Source organism: Oncorhynchus mykiss, chromosome 24 (genome assembly GCF_057628025.1).
Source record: "Oncorhynchus mykiss isolate SJ-2025 chromosome 24, ASM5762802v1, whole genome shotgun sequence".
NCBI lineage: Eukaryota > Metazoa > Chordata > Actinopteri > Salmoniformes > Salmonidae > Oncorhynchus > Oncorhynchus mykiss.
Window position 1 is genome coordinate 40,630,297 of NC_143045.1, and position 17,679 is coordinate 40,647,975.

The 17,679-nt window shown below is 43.9% G+C and overlaps 1 protein-coding gene across 2 annotated transcripts in view; it reads left to right on the top strand.

The window, feature by feature from the left end:
* The first annotated feature begins 14,292 nt into the window (after positions 1-14,292).
* The window catches only part of LOC110517470 (SH2B adapter protein 2), a 65,160-nt gene continuing 61,773 nt past the window's right edge, over positions 14,293-17,679 (top strand). Inside the window, exon 1 of one of the 2 annotated variants that reach the window (XM_036961376.2) lies at positions 14,293-14,734. The gene's annotated coding sequence lies outside the window, so the exon portion shown is untranslated. The remainder of the gene's footprint in view (positions 14,735-17,679) is intronic. The other variant, XM_036961377.2, reaches the window with a different exon arrangement.

Sequence of the window (17,679 nt, forward strand, 5' to 3'; positions counted from 1 at the left end):
TCATCATTTCATGGGAGTCTGTGAAGGAAGAAACCACATGGGGGGGGGGGGGGGGGGGGGGGGAAACAAAGAGGTTAGCAAGTTAGATCAACTACAACAACAACATACTTTCACCAAGTCTTGTGTTTTATAGGTATCTAAACCAATGTAGATCATTTTAAGACTGTTTTATTACGTCACTTGGGATCTCCTTAAGCTACGATTTGAGGTCCTAAACGTAGCAAAGTGCATCCTCGGCTCAGGATGATGACATCATTCTCTGAGGAAATAGGAAGCTTCTTCTTTTTTGTAAACGGTCGGTTTGCGATACAAGTCTGAAGCGGTTTGGAAGTGTTATTTCTCCAATATGGTTTGTCCACAAATCCGAATATAGGAAGAGAGACAACAACATTATTTGGGTATGAGTTAACAGAACACGATTTTCACAGTTACTTTAAACCCCTGTTTTAAAGACTACGCCGCGGGGTTAAAGGTCAACTTCATTACAATTCCAGTCGATTCAGGAAGTACACTTGAAAGTCCAATTTTAATTGGAAAAAATTTGCAATTGGAATTTGGTTAACTTTCGGAAGTGACTGGAATTGAAATGGAATTGACCCTGCTCCCCAGGCCAGAAGTCCTATATGTGAAGAATTCCCTCTTCATTCACTTCTTAGTAGCTGTGGAAATCTCATTCACTGATTCAACATCATTCCAGATTTTCTATTTTGTGTTGCTAAGTACCTCAGCTCAGAAAATTAAGAATCAAGATTTTTTTTCAGCCGATCATTAGTAAGTACAAAGAGAGTGTGTGTGTGGGGGGGGGTCATGACATTTTCGACGGCATATTTCACCACTCCTCATTCCCTAGGGAACTGTCGGTACCTCTCCCCCAGAACAACCCCGCCTCTCTCTCTAATCGCTCTTTCCCAGCATGCAGTCGCTTCGTACCGGATTCCCCCGGGCGTTGCCATGGAAACAGACCTCTGTCAGGTTGCTCCTGCCTGAACACTCCCGATGCGTTCTGATTCGCTCTGACAGCATCTGGCTGAGTTGCCCACACATGTAACCCCTGTCCAGCCAATCAGATGTCTAGAGCCCCCCCCCACCACCACCCCGCTCTGTGGCCTGTCTCCCCCCATTTCACCCGGCCCCCTTACCATCCTTGGTGAGACAGTGCAGGAGGTAACGGTGGAGGATTGGAGCCGGTGGGGGATTGGAGCCGGTGGGGGATTGGAGCCGGTGGGGATTGGAGCCGGTGGGGGATTGGAGCCGGTGGGGATTGGAGCCGGTGGGGATTGGAGCCGGTGGGGGATTGGAGCCGGTGGGGGATTGGAGCCGGTGGGGGATTGGAGCCGGTGGGGGATTGGAGCCGGTGGGGGATTGGAGCCGGTGGGGGATTGGAGCCGGTGGGGGATTGGAGCCGGTGGGGGATTGGAGCCGTTGGGGATTGGAGCCGGTGGGGGATTGGAGCCGGTGGGGGATTGGAGCCGGTGGGGATTGGAGCCGGTGGGGATTGGAGCCGGTGGGGGATTGGAGCCGTTGGGGATTGGAGCCGGTGGGGATTGGAGCCGGTGGGGGATTGGAGCCGGTGGGGGATTGGAGCCGGTGGGGGATTGGAGCCGGTGGGGATTGGAGCCGGTGGGGGATTGGAGCCGGTGGGGATTGGAGCCGGTGGGGATTGGAGCCGGTGGGGGATTGGAGCCGGTGGGGGATTGGAGCCGGTGGGGGATTGGAGCCGGTGGGGGATTGGAGCCGGTGGGGGATTGGAGCCGGTGGGGGATTGGAGCCGTTGGGGATTGGAGCCGGTGGGGGATTGGAGCCGGTGGGGGATTGGAGCCGGTGGGGGATTGGAGCCGGTGGGGGATTGGAGCCGGTGGGGGATTGGAGCCGGTGGGGGATTGGAGCCGGTGGGGATCATTGTGTGTTCTCTCCTGGTATGTCTGGTTCACTGTGTGTTGTCTGTCTGGTCTGTCTGGTTCACTGTGTGTTGTCTCCTCCTGGTCTGTCTGGTTCACTGTGTGTTGTCTGTCTGGATCACTGTGTGTTGTCTGTCTGGTCTGTCTGGTTCACTGTGTGTTGTCTGTCTGGTCTGTCTGGTTCACTGTGTGTTGTCTGTCTGGTCTGTCTGGTTCACTGTGTGTTGTCTCCTCCTGGTTTGTCTGGTTCACTGTGTGTTGTCTGTCTGGTCTGTCTGGTTCACTGTGTGTTGTCTCCTCCTGGTCTGTCTGGTTCACTGTGTGTTGTCTCCTCCTGGTTTGTCTGGTTCACTGTGTGTTGTCTGTCTGGTCTGTCTGGTTCACTGTGTGTTGTCTGTCTGGTCTGTCTGGTTCACTGTGTGTTGTCTGTCTGGATCACTGCGTGTTGTCTCCTCCTGGTCTGTCTGGATCACTGCGTGTTGTCTCTCCTGGTTTGTCTGGTTCACTGTGGGTTGTCTGTCTGGTCTGTCTGGTTCACTGTGTGTTGTCTCCTCCTGGTCTGTCTGGATCACTGTGTGTTGTCTCCTCCTGGTCTGTCTGGTTCACTGTGTGTTGTCTCCTCCTGGTCTGTCTGGTTCACTGTGTGTTGTCTCCTCCTGGTCTGTCTGGTTCACTGTGTGTTGTCTCCTCCTGGTTTGTCTGGTTCACTGTGTGTTGTCTGTCTGGTCTGTCTGGTTCACTGTGTGTTGTCTCCTCCTGGTCTGTCTGGTTCACTGTGTGTTGTCTCCTCCTGGTCTGTCTGGTTCACTGTGTGTTGTCTCCTCCTGGTCTGTCTGGTTCACTGTGTGTTGTCTCCTCCTGGTCTGTCTGGTTCACTGTGTGTTGTCTGTCTGGTTTGTCTGGTTCACTGTGTGTTGTCTGTCTGGTTTGTCTGGTTCACTGTGTGTTGTCTCCTCCTGGTCTGTCTGGTTCACTGCGTGTTGTCTCCTCCTGGTCTGTCTGGTTCACTGTGTGTTGTCTGTCTGGTCTGTCTGGTTCACTGTGTGTTGTCTCTCCTGTCCCAGCCCCAGACATACTGACATCATCAAATTAATCACTAGCTCTGTGAGTGATCAGGTGCAATTTGACTCACAATACACACACACACACACACACATTAGCTGCTTTAATCAATATGTAGTTGATGACCCCAGTGAGACAAATGGGTGCTGAGGGATTGTGGGAGCCTGAGTAAGATCTGTTCATTGGTCCTTTTCTGTTCTCGGTCACTAGGAAGAACAGAGGTCTGTCTCACTGCCACATCTCTCCCATCTCTACAGGGGGAAGGGGTATCTTGCAGTCGCCAGGCCCTCTTGTGACAGACAGGCCGTTTTGGAGACGTGCTTTTAAGTGCCCCCCCCCCCCACCAAAATCTATAAGATGTGCTCCTCTGGAATTCTGTCTTGGATTTAAGGAATGTCTATGTTTGGGCACAGTGGAGGGGGGAGGGGGAGGGGGGGGGGGGGGTTGAGAAGACCCGTACATTGATCCTCAAACACCCCCAAGAGTGTTCAATCTCCCCTTCAACCACTTCAGACACTTTCCAGAAGAAGTAGTCAATCAAAAGGCTGGGTGGGTGTGGACGGGCTCAGTCACTGCCACAACTCTCTCAATCTCGCTCACCTCTCCCATCTCTACAGGGGGAAGGGGTATCTTGCAGTCGCCAGGCCCCCCCCCCTGTACTTCAGATTCCTGTATAGCCAGGGAGGTGAACAACCCTCTCCCGCTGTCAGATCGGAGATTATCCTGTCTGGGTCCTCGTGTGATCGATGTGGTAAAACCTCAACACAGACTAGTATAATTCACTATTATGGTGCAGTTATAAAGATGTGTAATATTTGTCTTCATTAATCTGGTATAATGTACAGTACCAGTCAAGAGGTTCGGACACATTACTCATCTCATATGTAAATACTGTATTTTATACCATCTATTGCATCTTGCCTATGCCGCTCGGTCATTGCTCATCCATATATTTATATATTCTTAATCCATCCCTTTAGATTTGTGTGTATTAGGTGGTTGTTGTGGAATTGTTAGATTACTTGTTAGATATTACTGCACTGTTGGGAACTAGAAGCACAAGCATTTCACTACACTCGCAATACTATCTGCTAACCATGTGTATGTGACCATTAACATCTGCTAACCATGTGTATGTGACCAATAACATCTGCTAACCATGTGACCAGTAACATCTGCTAACCATGTGACCAATAACATCTGCTAACCATGTGTAAGTGACCATTAACATCTGCTAACCATGTGACCAATAACATCTGCTAACCATGTGACCAATAACATCTGCTAACCATGTGGCCAATAGCATCTGCTAACCATGTGACCAATAACATCTGCTAACCATGTGTATGTGACCAATAACATCTACTAACCATGTGACCAATAACATCTGCTAACCATGTGACCAATAACATCTGCTAACCATGTGACTAATAACATCTGCTAACCATGTGTATGTGACCTATAACATCTGCTAACCATGTGTATGTGACCAATAACATCTGTTAACCATGTGTATGTGACCAATAACATCTGCTAACCATGTGTATGTGACCAATAACATCTGCTAACCATGTGACCAATAACATCTGCTAACCATGTGTAAGTGACCATTAACATCTGCTAACCATGTGTATGTGACCAATAACATCTGCTAACCATGTGTATGTGACCAATAACATCTGCTAACCATGTGTATGTGACCAATAACATCTGCTAACCATGTGTATGTCAACAATAACATCTGCTAACCATGTGTATGTGACCAATAACATCTGCTAACCATGTGACCAATAACATCTGCTAACCATGTGACCAATAACATCTGCTAACCATGTGGCCAATAGCATCTGCTAACCATGTGACCAATAACATCTGCTAACCATGTGTATGTGACCTATAACATCTGCTAACCATGTGTATGTGACCAATAACATCTGTTAACCATGTGTATGTGACCAATAACATCTGCTAACCATGTGTATGTGACCAATAACAACTACTAACCATGTGTATGTGACCCTTAACATCTGCTAACCATGTGTATGTGACCATTAACATCTGCTAACCATGTGTATGTGACCATTAACATCTGCTAACCATGTGACCAATAACATCTGCTAACCATGTGTAAGTGACCAATAACACCTACTAACCATGTGACCAATAACATCTGCTAAATATGTGTATGTGACCAATAACATCTGCTAACCATGTGTATGTGACCAATAACATATGTTAACCATGTGTATGTGACCAATAACATCTGCTAACCATGTGTACGTGACCAATAACATCTGCTAACCATGTGTACGTGACCAATAACATCTGCTAACCATGTGTATGTGACCAATAACATCTGCTAACCATGTGTATGTGACCATTAACATCTGCTAACCATGTGTATGTGACCATTAACATCTGCTAACCATGTGTATGTGACCAATAACATCTGCTAACCATGTGTATGTGACCAATAACATCTGCTAACCATGTGTATGTGACCAATAACATCTGCTAACCATGTGTATGTGACCAATAACATCTGCTAACCATGTGACCAATAACATCTGCTAACCATGTGACCAATAACATCTGATAACCATGTGTATGTGACCAATAACATCTGCTAACCATGTGTATGTGACCAATAACATCTGCTAACCATGTGTATGTGACCCTTAACATCTGATAACCATGTGTATGTGACCATTAACATCTGCTAACCATGTGACCAATAACATCTGCTAACCATGTGTAAGTGACCAATAACATCTACTAACCATGTGACCAATAACATCTGTTAACCATGTGTATGTGACCAGTAACATCTGTTAACCATGTGTATGTGACCAATACCATCTGCTAACCATGTGCATGTGACCAATAACATCTGCTAACCATGTGTATGTGACCATTAACATCTGCTAACCATGTGTATGTGACCAATAACATCTGCTAACCATGTGTATGTGACCCTTAACATCTGATAACCATGTGTATGTGACCATTAACATCTGCTAACCATGTGACCAATAACATCTGCTAACCATGTGTAAGTGACCAATAACATCTACTAACCATGTGACCAATAACATCTGTTAACCATGTGTATGTGACCAGTAACATCTGTTAACCATGTGTATGTGACCAATACCATCTGCTAACCATGTGCATGTGACCAATAACATCTGCTAACCATGTGTATGTGACCATTAACATCTGCTAACCATGTGTATGTGACCAATAACATCTGCTAACCATGTGACCAATAACATCTGCTAACCATGTGTAAGTGACCAATAACATCTGCTAACCATGTGACCAATAACATCTGCTAACCATGTGTAAGTGACCAATAACATCTACTAACCATGTGACCAATAACATCTGCTAACCATGTGTACGTGACCAATAACATATGTTAACCATGTGTATGTGACCAATAACATCTGCTAACCATGTGTACGTGACCAATAATATCTGCTAACCATGTGTATGTGACCATTAACATCTGCTAACCATGTGTATGTGACCAATAACATCTGCTAACCATGTGTATGTGACCATTAACATCTGCTAACCATGTGTATGTGACCATTAACATCTGCTAACCATGTGTATGTGACCAATAACATCTGCTAACCATGTGTATGTGACCAATAACATCTGCTAACCATGTGTATGTGACCAATAACATCTGCTAACCATGTGTATGTGACCAATAACATCTGCTAACCATGTGACCAATAACATCTGCTAACCATGTGACCAATAACATCTGATAACCATGTGTATGTGACCAATAACATCTGCTAACCATGTGTATGTGACCAATAACATCTGCTAACCATGTGTATGTGACCAATAACATCTGCTAACCATGTGTATGTGACCAATAACATCTGCTAACCATGTGTATGTGACCCTTAACATCTGATAACCATGTGTATGTGACCATTAACATCTGCTAACCATGTGACCAATAACATCTGCTAACCATGTGTAAGTTACCAATAACATCTACTAACCATGTGACCAATAACATCTGTTAACCATGTGTATGTGACCAGTAACATCTGTTAACCATGTGTATTTGACCAATACCATCTGCTAACCATGTGCATGTGACCAATAACATCTGCTAACCATGTGTATGTGACCATTAACATCTGCTAACCATGTGTATGTGACCAATAACATCTGCTAACCATGTGTATGTGACCCTTAACATCTGATAACCATGTGTATGTGACCATTAACATCTGCTAACCATGTGACCAATAACATCTGCTAACCATGTGTAAGTGACCAATAACATCTACTAACCATGTGACCAATAACATCTGTTAACCATGTGTATGTGACCAGTAACATCTGTTAACCATGTGTATGTGACCAATAACATCTACTAACCATGTGACCAATAACATCTGTTAACCATGTGTATGTGACAAGTAACATCTGTTAACCATGTGTATGTGACCAATACCATCTGCTAACCATGTGCATGTGACCAATAACATCTGCTAACCATGTGTATGTGACCATTAACATCTGCTAACCATGTGTATGTGACCAATAACATCTGCTAACCATGTGTATGTGACCCTTAACATCTGATAACCATGTGTATGTGACCATTAACATCTGCTAACCATGTGACCAATAACATCTGCTAACCATGTGTAAGTGACCAATAACATCTACTAACCATGTGACCAATAACATCTGTAAACCATGTGTATGTGACCTGTAACATCTGTTAACCATGTGTATGTGACCAATACCATCTGCTAACCATGTGTATGTGACAAATAACATCTGCTAACCATGTGTAAGTGACCAATAACATCTGCTAACCATGTGTATGTGACCAATAACATCTGCTAACCATGTGTATGTGACCAATAACATCTGCTAACCACGTGACCAATAACATCTGCTAACCATGTGACCAATAACATCTGCTAACCATGTGACCAATAACATCTGCTAACCATGTGACCAATAACATCTGCTAACCATGTGTATGTGACCAATAACATCTGCTAACCATGTGTATGTGACCAATAACATCTGCTAACCATGTGTATGTGACCAATAACATCTGCTAACCATGTGACCAATAGCATCTGCTAACCATGTGACCAATAACATCTGCTAACCATGTGACCAATAACATCTGCTAACCATGTGACCAATAACATCTGCTAACCATGTGACCAATAACATCTGCTAACCATGTGACCAATAACATCTGCTAACCATGTGACCAATAACATCTGCTAACCATGTGACCAATAACATCTGCTAACCATGTGACCAATAACATCTGCTAACCATGTGTATGTGACCAATAACATCTGCTAACCATGTGACCAATAACATCTGCTAACCATGTGACCAATAACATCTGCTAACCATGTGACCAATAACGTCTGCTAACCATGTGACCAATAACATCTGCTAACCATGTGACCAATAACATCTGCTAACCATGTGACCAATAACATCTGCTAACCATGTGACCAATAACATCTGCTAACCATGTGACCAATAACATCTGCTAACCATGTGACCAATAACATCTGCTAACCATGTGACCAATAACATCTGCTAACCATGTGACCAATAACATCTGCTAACCATGTGACCAATAACATCTGCTAACCATGTGACCAATAACATCTGCTAACCATGTGACCAATAACATCTGCTAACCATGTGACCAATAACATCTGCTAACCATGTGACCAATAACATCTGCTAACCATGTGACCAATAACATCTGCTAACCATGTGACCAATAACATCTGCTAACCATGTGACCAATAACATCTGCTAACCATGTGACCAATAACATCTGCTAACCATGTGACCAATACCATCTGCTAACCATGTGACCAATAACATCTGTTAACCATGTGACCAATACCATCTGCTAACCATGTGACCAATACCATCTGCTAACCATGTGACCAGTAACATCTGCTAACCATGTGTAAGTGACCAGTAACATCTGCTAACCATGTGACCAATAACATCTGCTAACCATGTGACCAGTAACATCTGCTAACCATGTGACCAGTAACATCTGCTAACCATGTGACCAATAACATCTGCTAACCATGTGACCAATAACATCTGCTAACCATGTGACCAATAACATCTGCTAACCATGTGACCAATAACATCTGCTAACCATGTGACCAATAACATCTGCTAACCATGTGACCAATAACATCTGCTAACCATGTGACCAATAACATCTGCTAACCATGTGACCAATAACATCTGCTAACCATGTGTATGTGACCAATAACATCTGCTAACCATGTGACCAATAACATCTGATAACCATGTGACCAATAACATCTGCTAACCATGTGACCAATAACATCTGCTAACCATGTGACCAATAACATCTGCTAACCATGTGACCAATAACATCTGATAACCATGTGACCAATAACATCTGATAACCATGTGACCAATAACATCTGCTAACCATGTGACCAATAACATCTGATAACCATGTGACCAATAACATCTGCTAACCATGTGACCAATAACATCTGATAACCATGTGACCAATAACATCTGCTAACCATGTGACCAATAACATCTGCTAACCATGTGACCAATAACATCTGCTAACCATGTGACCAATAACATCTGATAACCATGTGACCAATAACATCTGATAACCATGTGACCAATAACATCTGCTAACCATGTGACCAGTAACATCTGCTAACCATGTGACCAGTAACATCTGCTAACCATGTGACCAGTACCATCTGCTAACCATGTGACCATTAACATCTGCTAACCATGTGACCATTAACATCTGCTAACCATGTGACCATTAACATCTGCTAACCATGTGTAAGTGGCCAATAAAATGTGATTTTATTTGACCTACTCATTCCAGGGATTTTCTTTATTTTTACTATTTTCTACATTGTAGAATAATAATGAAGACATCAAAACTATGAAATAACACATATGGAATCATGTAGTAACAGTGGCCAGTGGTCAGCCAGTGGTCAGCCAGTGCTGTGATAAGATATTGTGTAAAATAATGAATTTGAGGAATTTATCTCCACTGTATGTTGGTTAGTTAGATAGACAGGTTTTTTGGGGGGGGAGAATGAATCTATACATGTTTCAAATGAACTGGCAATATGCCAACACTCCATTTAACCAATGCATTCAATCCACAGCCATCCAGACACTGACTGAAATCAGTTGATGACAGGTTTTAGACTAGTTGTAAATGCAGCAAGTACTGATATTGTATCATATAAAATAAAAACACTGTTTTTGCAGCAGTCCTCTACTGGAAGCAGTGTGGAAAGCAACGTGTGTGTGTGTGTGTGTGTGTGTGTGTGTGTGTGTGTGTGTGTGTGTGTGTGTGTGTGTGTCCAGCTGGTCTGAGCCCTTCCCTCAGGAAGCCCCTTGTGAATTATTTTTCAGGAGACAGTCTGAAAGAACAATACTGTGAGAAATCGTGTGGGGGAGGAGGCTGGGTCACTGCACTCAATGAGTTACTGTGTCTGCCTGTCTGTCTGCACTCAATGAGTTACTGTGTCTGCCTGTCTGTCTGCACTCAATGAGTTACTGTGTCTGCCTGTCTGTCTGCACTCAATGAGTTACTGTGTCTGTCTGCACTCAATGAGTTACTGTGTCTGCCTGTCTGTCTGCACTCAATGAGTTACTGTGTCTGCCTGTCTGTCTGCACTCAATTAGTTACTGTGTCTGTCTGTCTGTCTGCACTCAATGAGTTACTGTGTCTGCCTGTCTGTCTGCACTCAATGAGTTACTGTGTCTGTCTGTCTGTCTGCACTCAATGAGTTACTGTGTCTGCCTGTCTGTCTGCACTCAATGAGTTATTGTGTCTGCCTGTCTGTCTGCACTCAATGAGTTACTGTGTCTGCCTGTCTGTCTGCACTCAATGAGTTACTGTGTCTGTCTGTTTCTCTGCACTCAATGAGTTACTCTGTCTGTCTGTCTGTCTGTCTGTCTGTTTCTCTGCACTCAATGAGTTACTGAGCGTGTCTGTCTGTCTGTCTGTCTGTCTGTCTGTTTCTCTGCACTCAATGAGTTACTCTGTCTGTCTGTCTGTCTGTCTGTCTGTTTCTCTGCACTCAATGAGTTACTCTGTCTGTCTGTCTGTCTGTCTGTCTGTTTCTCTGCACTCAATGAGTTACTGAGCGTGTCTGTCTGTCTGTACGTTTCTCTGCACTCAGTGAGTTACTGAGTGTGTCTGTCTGCCACCAAATGAATGTGTGTATGCTGCTGTGTCTAAAGGGCTGGGTTTGGTTGCATGTTTGTGTAGCATGACATGCCAGTGCCAGGCTTATAGGCTCTGATATAATGGAGTGGGGAGACAAATGGCTAGTGATTGAGACTAACTCTCTCTGTATGTGTGTGTGTGTGTGTGTGTGTGTGTGTGTGTGTGCAATTGTGCAAGTTCTCCAACTTAAAAAGATGAGAGGCCTGTAATTTTCATCATAGGTACACTTCAACTATGACAGACAAAATGAGAAGAAAAATCCAGAAAATCACATTGTAGGATTTTTAATGAATTTATTTGCAAATTATGGTGGAAAATAAGTATTTGGTCAATAACAAAAGTTTATCTCAATACTTTGTTATATAATATTGTTATAATATACACAAACTGTTCCGGTGGTCCCCACAAGGATATTAAGTGTGTGTGTGTGTGTGTGTGTGTGTGTGTGTGTGTGTGTGTGTGTGTGTGTGTGTGTGTGTGTCTGGTAATAGATCACCTGGCTCTCTCTCCCACTCACCAGGAAACCCACCAGCACTGAACGTCTTGTATTATAGAGTGTGAATCGACACTAGCGCTGCTTAGATTAAGTGTGTGTGTGTGTGTGTGTGCGTGCGTGCGTGCGTGTGTGGTAATAGATCACCTGGCTCTCTCTCCCACTCACCAGGAAACACACCAGCACTGAACGTCTTGTATTATAGAGTGTGAATCGACACTAGCGCTGCTTAGACCCAAGGCTTTAGGGAGTGTGCGGGTGAGAGAGTGACAGGGAGAACAGGCACCCCAAAAAATCTGAGAGGGCACAAAATACGTGAGGATGGTTAGGGGGTGGTCCGGAGGTGGGGCTAGCCCCCCACTGACTGTAAATTGAAGAATTTTGCATTTTTCAAACACCTGAAACAGCTTTTTCCTGCAATCGAGAGCCATAATCATTATGCTTAATTCTTTGTCAAATATATACAGAACCAGTCAAAAGTTTGGACACACCTACTCATTTCAGGGTTTTTCTTTATTTTTACTATTTTCTACATTGTAGAATAATAGTGAAGACATCAAAACTATGAAATAACACATATGGAATCATGTAGTAACCAAAAAAGTGTTAAACAAATCAAAATATATTTATATTTTAGCTTCTTCAAAGTAGCCACCCTTTGCCTTGACAGCTTTGCACAATCTTGGCATTCTCTCAACCAACTTCATGGGGGATGTCACCTGGAATGCATTTCAATTAACAGGTGTTCCATCTTAAAAGTTAATTTGTGGAATTTCTTTCTTAATTCGTTTGAGCCAATCAGTTGTGTTGTGACAAGGTAGGGGTGGTATACCAGAAGATATCCCTATTTAGTAAAAGACCAAGTCCATATTATGGCAAGAACAGCTAAAATAAGCAAAGAGAAATGACAGTCCATCATGACTTTAAGACATGAAGGTCAGTCAATCCGGAAAATGTAAAAAACTGAAAGTATCTTCAAGTGAAGTCGCAAAAACTATCAAGTGCTGTGATGAAACTGGCTCTCATGAGGACCACCACAGGAAAGGAAGACCCAGAGTTACCTCTGCTGCAGAGGATAAGTTCATTAGAGTTAACTGGCTCTCATGAGGACCACCACAGGAAAGGAAGACCCAGAGTTACCTCTGCTGCAGAGGATAAGGTCATTAGAGTTAACTGGCTCTCATGAGGACCGCCACAGGAAAGGAAGACCCAGAGTTACCTCTGCTGCAGAGGATAAGGTCATTAGATTTAACTGGCTCACATGAGGACCGCCACAGGAAAGGAAGACCCAGAGTTACCTCTGCTGCAGAGGATAAGGTCATTAGAGTTAACTGGCTCACATGAGGACCGCCACAGGAAAGGCAGACCCAGAGGTACCTCTGCTGCAGAGGATAAGTTCATTAGAGTTAACCAGCCTCAGAAATTTCAGCCGAAATAAATGCCTCACAGAGTGTCTGTTACTTGAACATCTCAACATCAACTGTTCAGAGGAGACTTGCTGCAAAGAAACCACCACTAAAGGACACCAATAATGAGAATAGACTTGCTTGGGCCAAGAAACACGAGCAATGGACATTAGACTGGTGGAAATCTGTCCTTTAGTCTGATAAATCCAAATTTAAGAGTTTTGGTTCCAACCACCGTGTCTTTGTGAGATGCAGAGTTGGTGAACGGATGATCTCCGCATGTGTGGTTCCCATCGATCTACGTGCAAGAGGCATCATTACAGTCCCTGGTTCGAATCCAGGCTGCATCATATCCGGCCGTGATTGGGAGTCCCATAGGGCGGCACACAATTGGCCAAGCGTCATCCAGGTTTGGCCGGGGTAGGCCATCATTGTAAATAATAATTTATTCTTAACTGACTTTCCTAGTTAAATAAAGGTTAAAAATCGTGAAGCACGGAGGAGGGGGTGTGATGGTGTAGGGGTGCTTTGCTCGTGACACTGTGATTTATTTAGAGTTCAAGGCACACTAAAACAGCATGGCTACCACAGCATTCTGCAGCGATACGCCATCCCATCTGATTTGCACTTAGTAGGACTGTCATTTGTTTTTCAACAGGACAATGACCCAACACACCTCCAGGCTGTGTAAGGGATATTTTACCAATAAGGAGAGTGATGGAGTGCTGCATCAGATGACTTGGCCTCCCCAATCACTCAACCTCAATCCAATTGAGTTGGTTTGGGATGAGATGGACCGCAGAGTGAAGGAAAAATAGCCAACAAGTGCTCAGCATATGTGGGAACTCCTTCAAGACTGTTGGAAAAGCATTCCAAGTGAATTCCTAGAGTGTGCAAAGCTGCTAACAAGGCAAAGGGTGGTTGGCTACTTTAAAGAATCCAAAATCTAAAATATATTTGGATTTGTTTAACACTTTTTTGGTTACTACATGATTCCATATGTGTTATTTCATAGTTTTGATGTCTTCACTATTATTCTACAATGTAGAAAATTGTAAAAGTAAAGAAAAAACCCTTGAATTATTGCATCCAAACTTTTAACTGGTACTGTATATATTATTTTTTTAATAGGACAAATCTGAGAGGGCACGACGCCTCTGAGTGAGAGAGGGAGAAAAAAGAGGGAGACTGGTGGGATTACACACAATGGACTTCCCTCTGGCTCACAAAAAAAACCCACTAAACGTTTATACCTATGGCAAAGTGAACTGGTTTTGGCAAGCGGGAACCGTGGGCGGCTCCTTTAAGGGCAGACAGCCCCGGAATGAGAGACCGTGGATCCTACAGTGCAGTGTGCTTCAGAATGGATATGGAGAAAATGTAACGGCGCGGCCGCTAGTCTCCTATCTCTGTCTAACCGCTCCTCCAGAATAATGATATGAAGACAATTAATACATATTATTGGACTTGATTGGAGAACAACAACAACAACAACAGCAGCAATAACAACAAACAACAGAGCAAGGATTGGCTCCCAGACATCAGCGTAGCGCCATGCAGTGAGTCGGACATCGAGGTGAGCGCTGCTGCGTTCATGTTTTCCATTTTGTGACTTCCGACTGTTTGGATGTCGCTGGAAGCAATTTAGCGCACATTCTAGCCTACCAGTTACCTTTATAACCGCCGACCTGTAACCTAGGCTACGTTCCACATTTCATATTATTTCCTAGGCTATGAAAATGTTTGCGTCGTGCTTTTAGTGAGGTCAGGTAGCAACGAGATAGGCAGCTCGGCTCAGCCCTCACTGTGTTCGGTCCAGGTGCTGAAGGATAGCCGTATGTCCAGTCGACTCGCCAACGCGCCTGGTGCTGAAACGCATCCATGTAAAAACCATTATTTCAACACACGGGTAGCCTGTGGTATAACAGACTCGATTGATGCCGTTCTGAGTACACCTCAGTGATTGATGCGCTTCCTCAGAGAAGCCTCAAGACGTTACCTACTCCGGAGTGAGTGTCGCGGTAAAGGACTTTTCCCTTAATCCATTTTTGTGGACCGAGGGGTAGGTCTGTCGAGGGGTAAAGGTCTCTCTCTCTGGTCACTGACCATAACAACATTTTGGTCTCCAGCAGTCATTGACAATCACCAGGGTCTGTCTGTGTCCTGGCCCCGCGAATAGAGTCTCTGTTAATAACGGTCATTCATTGACGCGGATTTCGGGATCCGTTCTTTCACGGGTAGAGTCGGCGCTCAGCCATTCAGCAGCCGGTTATTTCTCATTCATGAGTACCGCCACGGTGCGCACATGCTACCACAGCATATCGATTATTCCCATTAATTAAAAGGCGTAGGCTACAGTCATATATTTTACAGTTCTTTCTAATTGGTAATGGTTTATATAGGCATACTGTTATATATATATTTTGTTTTGCTTCTATCGCGGCCTCTTTTAGTCGATAGACTATGATAAACAGCCCGTGAAGATCAAACAACCATCATGCCACTTCATACATGTCAGTGTAGTGCAACAAGGTATGCTAACCTAGACCTATTCCAAGTTTTTAAAGTGTTGGTTTTGTTACCAGTCTGTAAAAATGCTCCAGTAGCCTGTCAGTTCACATATTTTATTCTCTGATTATAGCCTATGTGTGCACAGTTCATCTTTATAGTTTCAAGACGAAAAATTTAAAAAAACTTCCACATCTTACATTTCAGGATGTTTTTTTTTTTTTTGGTCATCTGTGAAATTAATTTAGTGGGTGAGAGGGACAGGAAGCCGAAACGGGGTCGCGGAATGCGCGTCTCCCACGCTCTATCCTTTATCACCGCCATGTGGAGGCACGCTGCACGAAGGCTCACCCTCAGCTCGCTCAATATTTACATTAGCTCTGTTTGTCTCCGTGCCCTTTCTCACCCCCGAGGACATGCTAATTATGTGTGTTTAACATGCACGGTTGCGTGTGGGTTGTTATAAGTGGGTCGTTGTTGCTTGTTTTTACATCACTGGAGGCGCCTGTAGTCTTACACTAGGCACATTCAGAATCAGACGAAAACAAATTATTCCTGAAGGGAGTATTTGTTATAATACTGCACTCCTCAAAGGCATCATTTCCATGTTTTTGTGTATTTACTCAGAGTACATTATGCTTGTAGCATGACTCAGTGTTTGGTCATAGAGTAAATTACGCCTGCCCTGACTACTGTCATCATGTCAGCCCAATCTGGCTCTATCAGGAGTTAAAAGAGAGGCTGTATCAGTGAATGGGGGTTGGGGTGGGGGGTTAGATTTGTTGCTAGGCTATATCCCACTTCTACCAAGAAAGAACATTCCTCTCTCAGACAGTTGGTTGAGAGTCAGGAAGCGCCGGCAGGGTTATCAGAGGTCAGGTCAAAGGTCATAGTGTGTGGTCTGTGATGATGACGCCAGAGCAGGTGAAGGTTGTATAACTCTGACCCCTGACCCCTTTCTTATCTCTGTAGGTCTTATCTACTGGCTGGCTCTATGGGCTGTCATCCTTTCTGATGCTCCTTCTCTTTCTGTCATCCTCTCTCTCTGTCATCCTCTCTCTCTGTCATCCTCTCTCTCTGTCATCCTTTCCCTCTGTCATCCTTTCTGCTGCTCCCTCTCTCTCTGTCATCCTCTCTTTCTGTCATCCTCTCTCTCTGTCATCCTCTCTTTCTGCCATCTTTTCTGATGCTCCCTCTCTCTCTGTCATCTTTTCTTTCTATGCATTTAGGCTGCCGTTGGTTTCTCTGGCCTCTGGCTTCCTTTGGTGAGTCAGCCAGTCAGTTAGTCAGCCAGCCAGCCAGTCAGTCAGCCAGTCAGTCAGCCAGTCAGTCAGCCAGTCAGTCAGTCAATCAGCCAGTCAGCCAGCCAGTCAGTCAGTCAGTCAGTCAGCCAGTCAATCAGCCAGTCAGTCAATCAGCCAGCCAGTCAGTCAGTCAGTCAGTCCATCCCAGTAGTCAGACTAGGCTACCCTCCACTCTCTGACGATGTGCTCTTGTAGATCCCGAAGGAACACACCTTGTTGATTTTAGACACAGGGGAAGGTTTACCCATTAAGTTCACTTCCATCTGTGGATTCAAATAAAAATAAAACAAGACAAATGTTCAGCTGTTTAATGTTTCAACCGATTCATCTGGTTGTTATATCCACAACGGTTTGTATTCTAAGCCAATCAGATGTTTGAAGTTATTGACAGTTATACAGTTATGTGTTAAGTTCCCACAAGTGGCCAATTTCAAAGCTGAACAAAAACTCTTGGTGTTGAGGCAACCGTCAGATAAATACATTTTCTGATATTTTTGTTGTACCTTCTCAGATAAAGTATGATCACATGTGTACATTTAAGATATTAATGTAATGGTGTACAGTACCAGTCAAAAGTTTGGACACCTATTCATTCAAGGGTTTTTCTTATTATAATTTTTTAAAACTATTTTCTACATTGTAGAATAATAGTGAAGACATCAAAACTATGAAATAACACATATGGAATCATGTAGTAACCAAAAAAGTG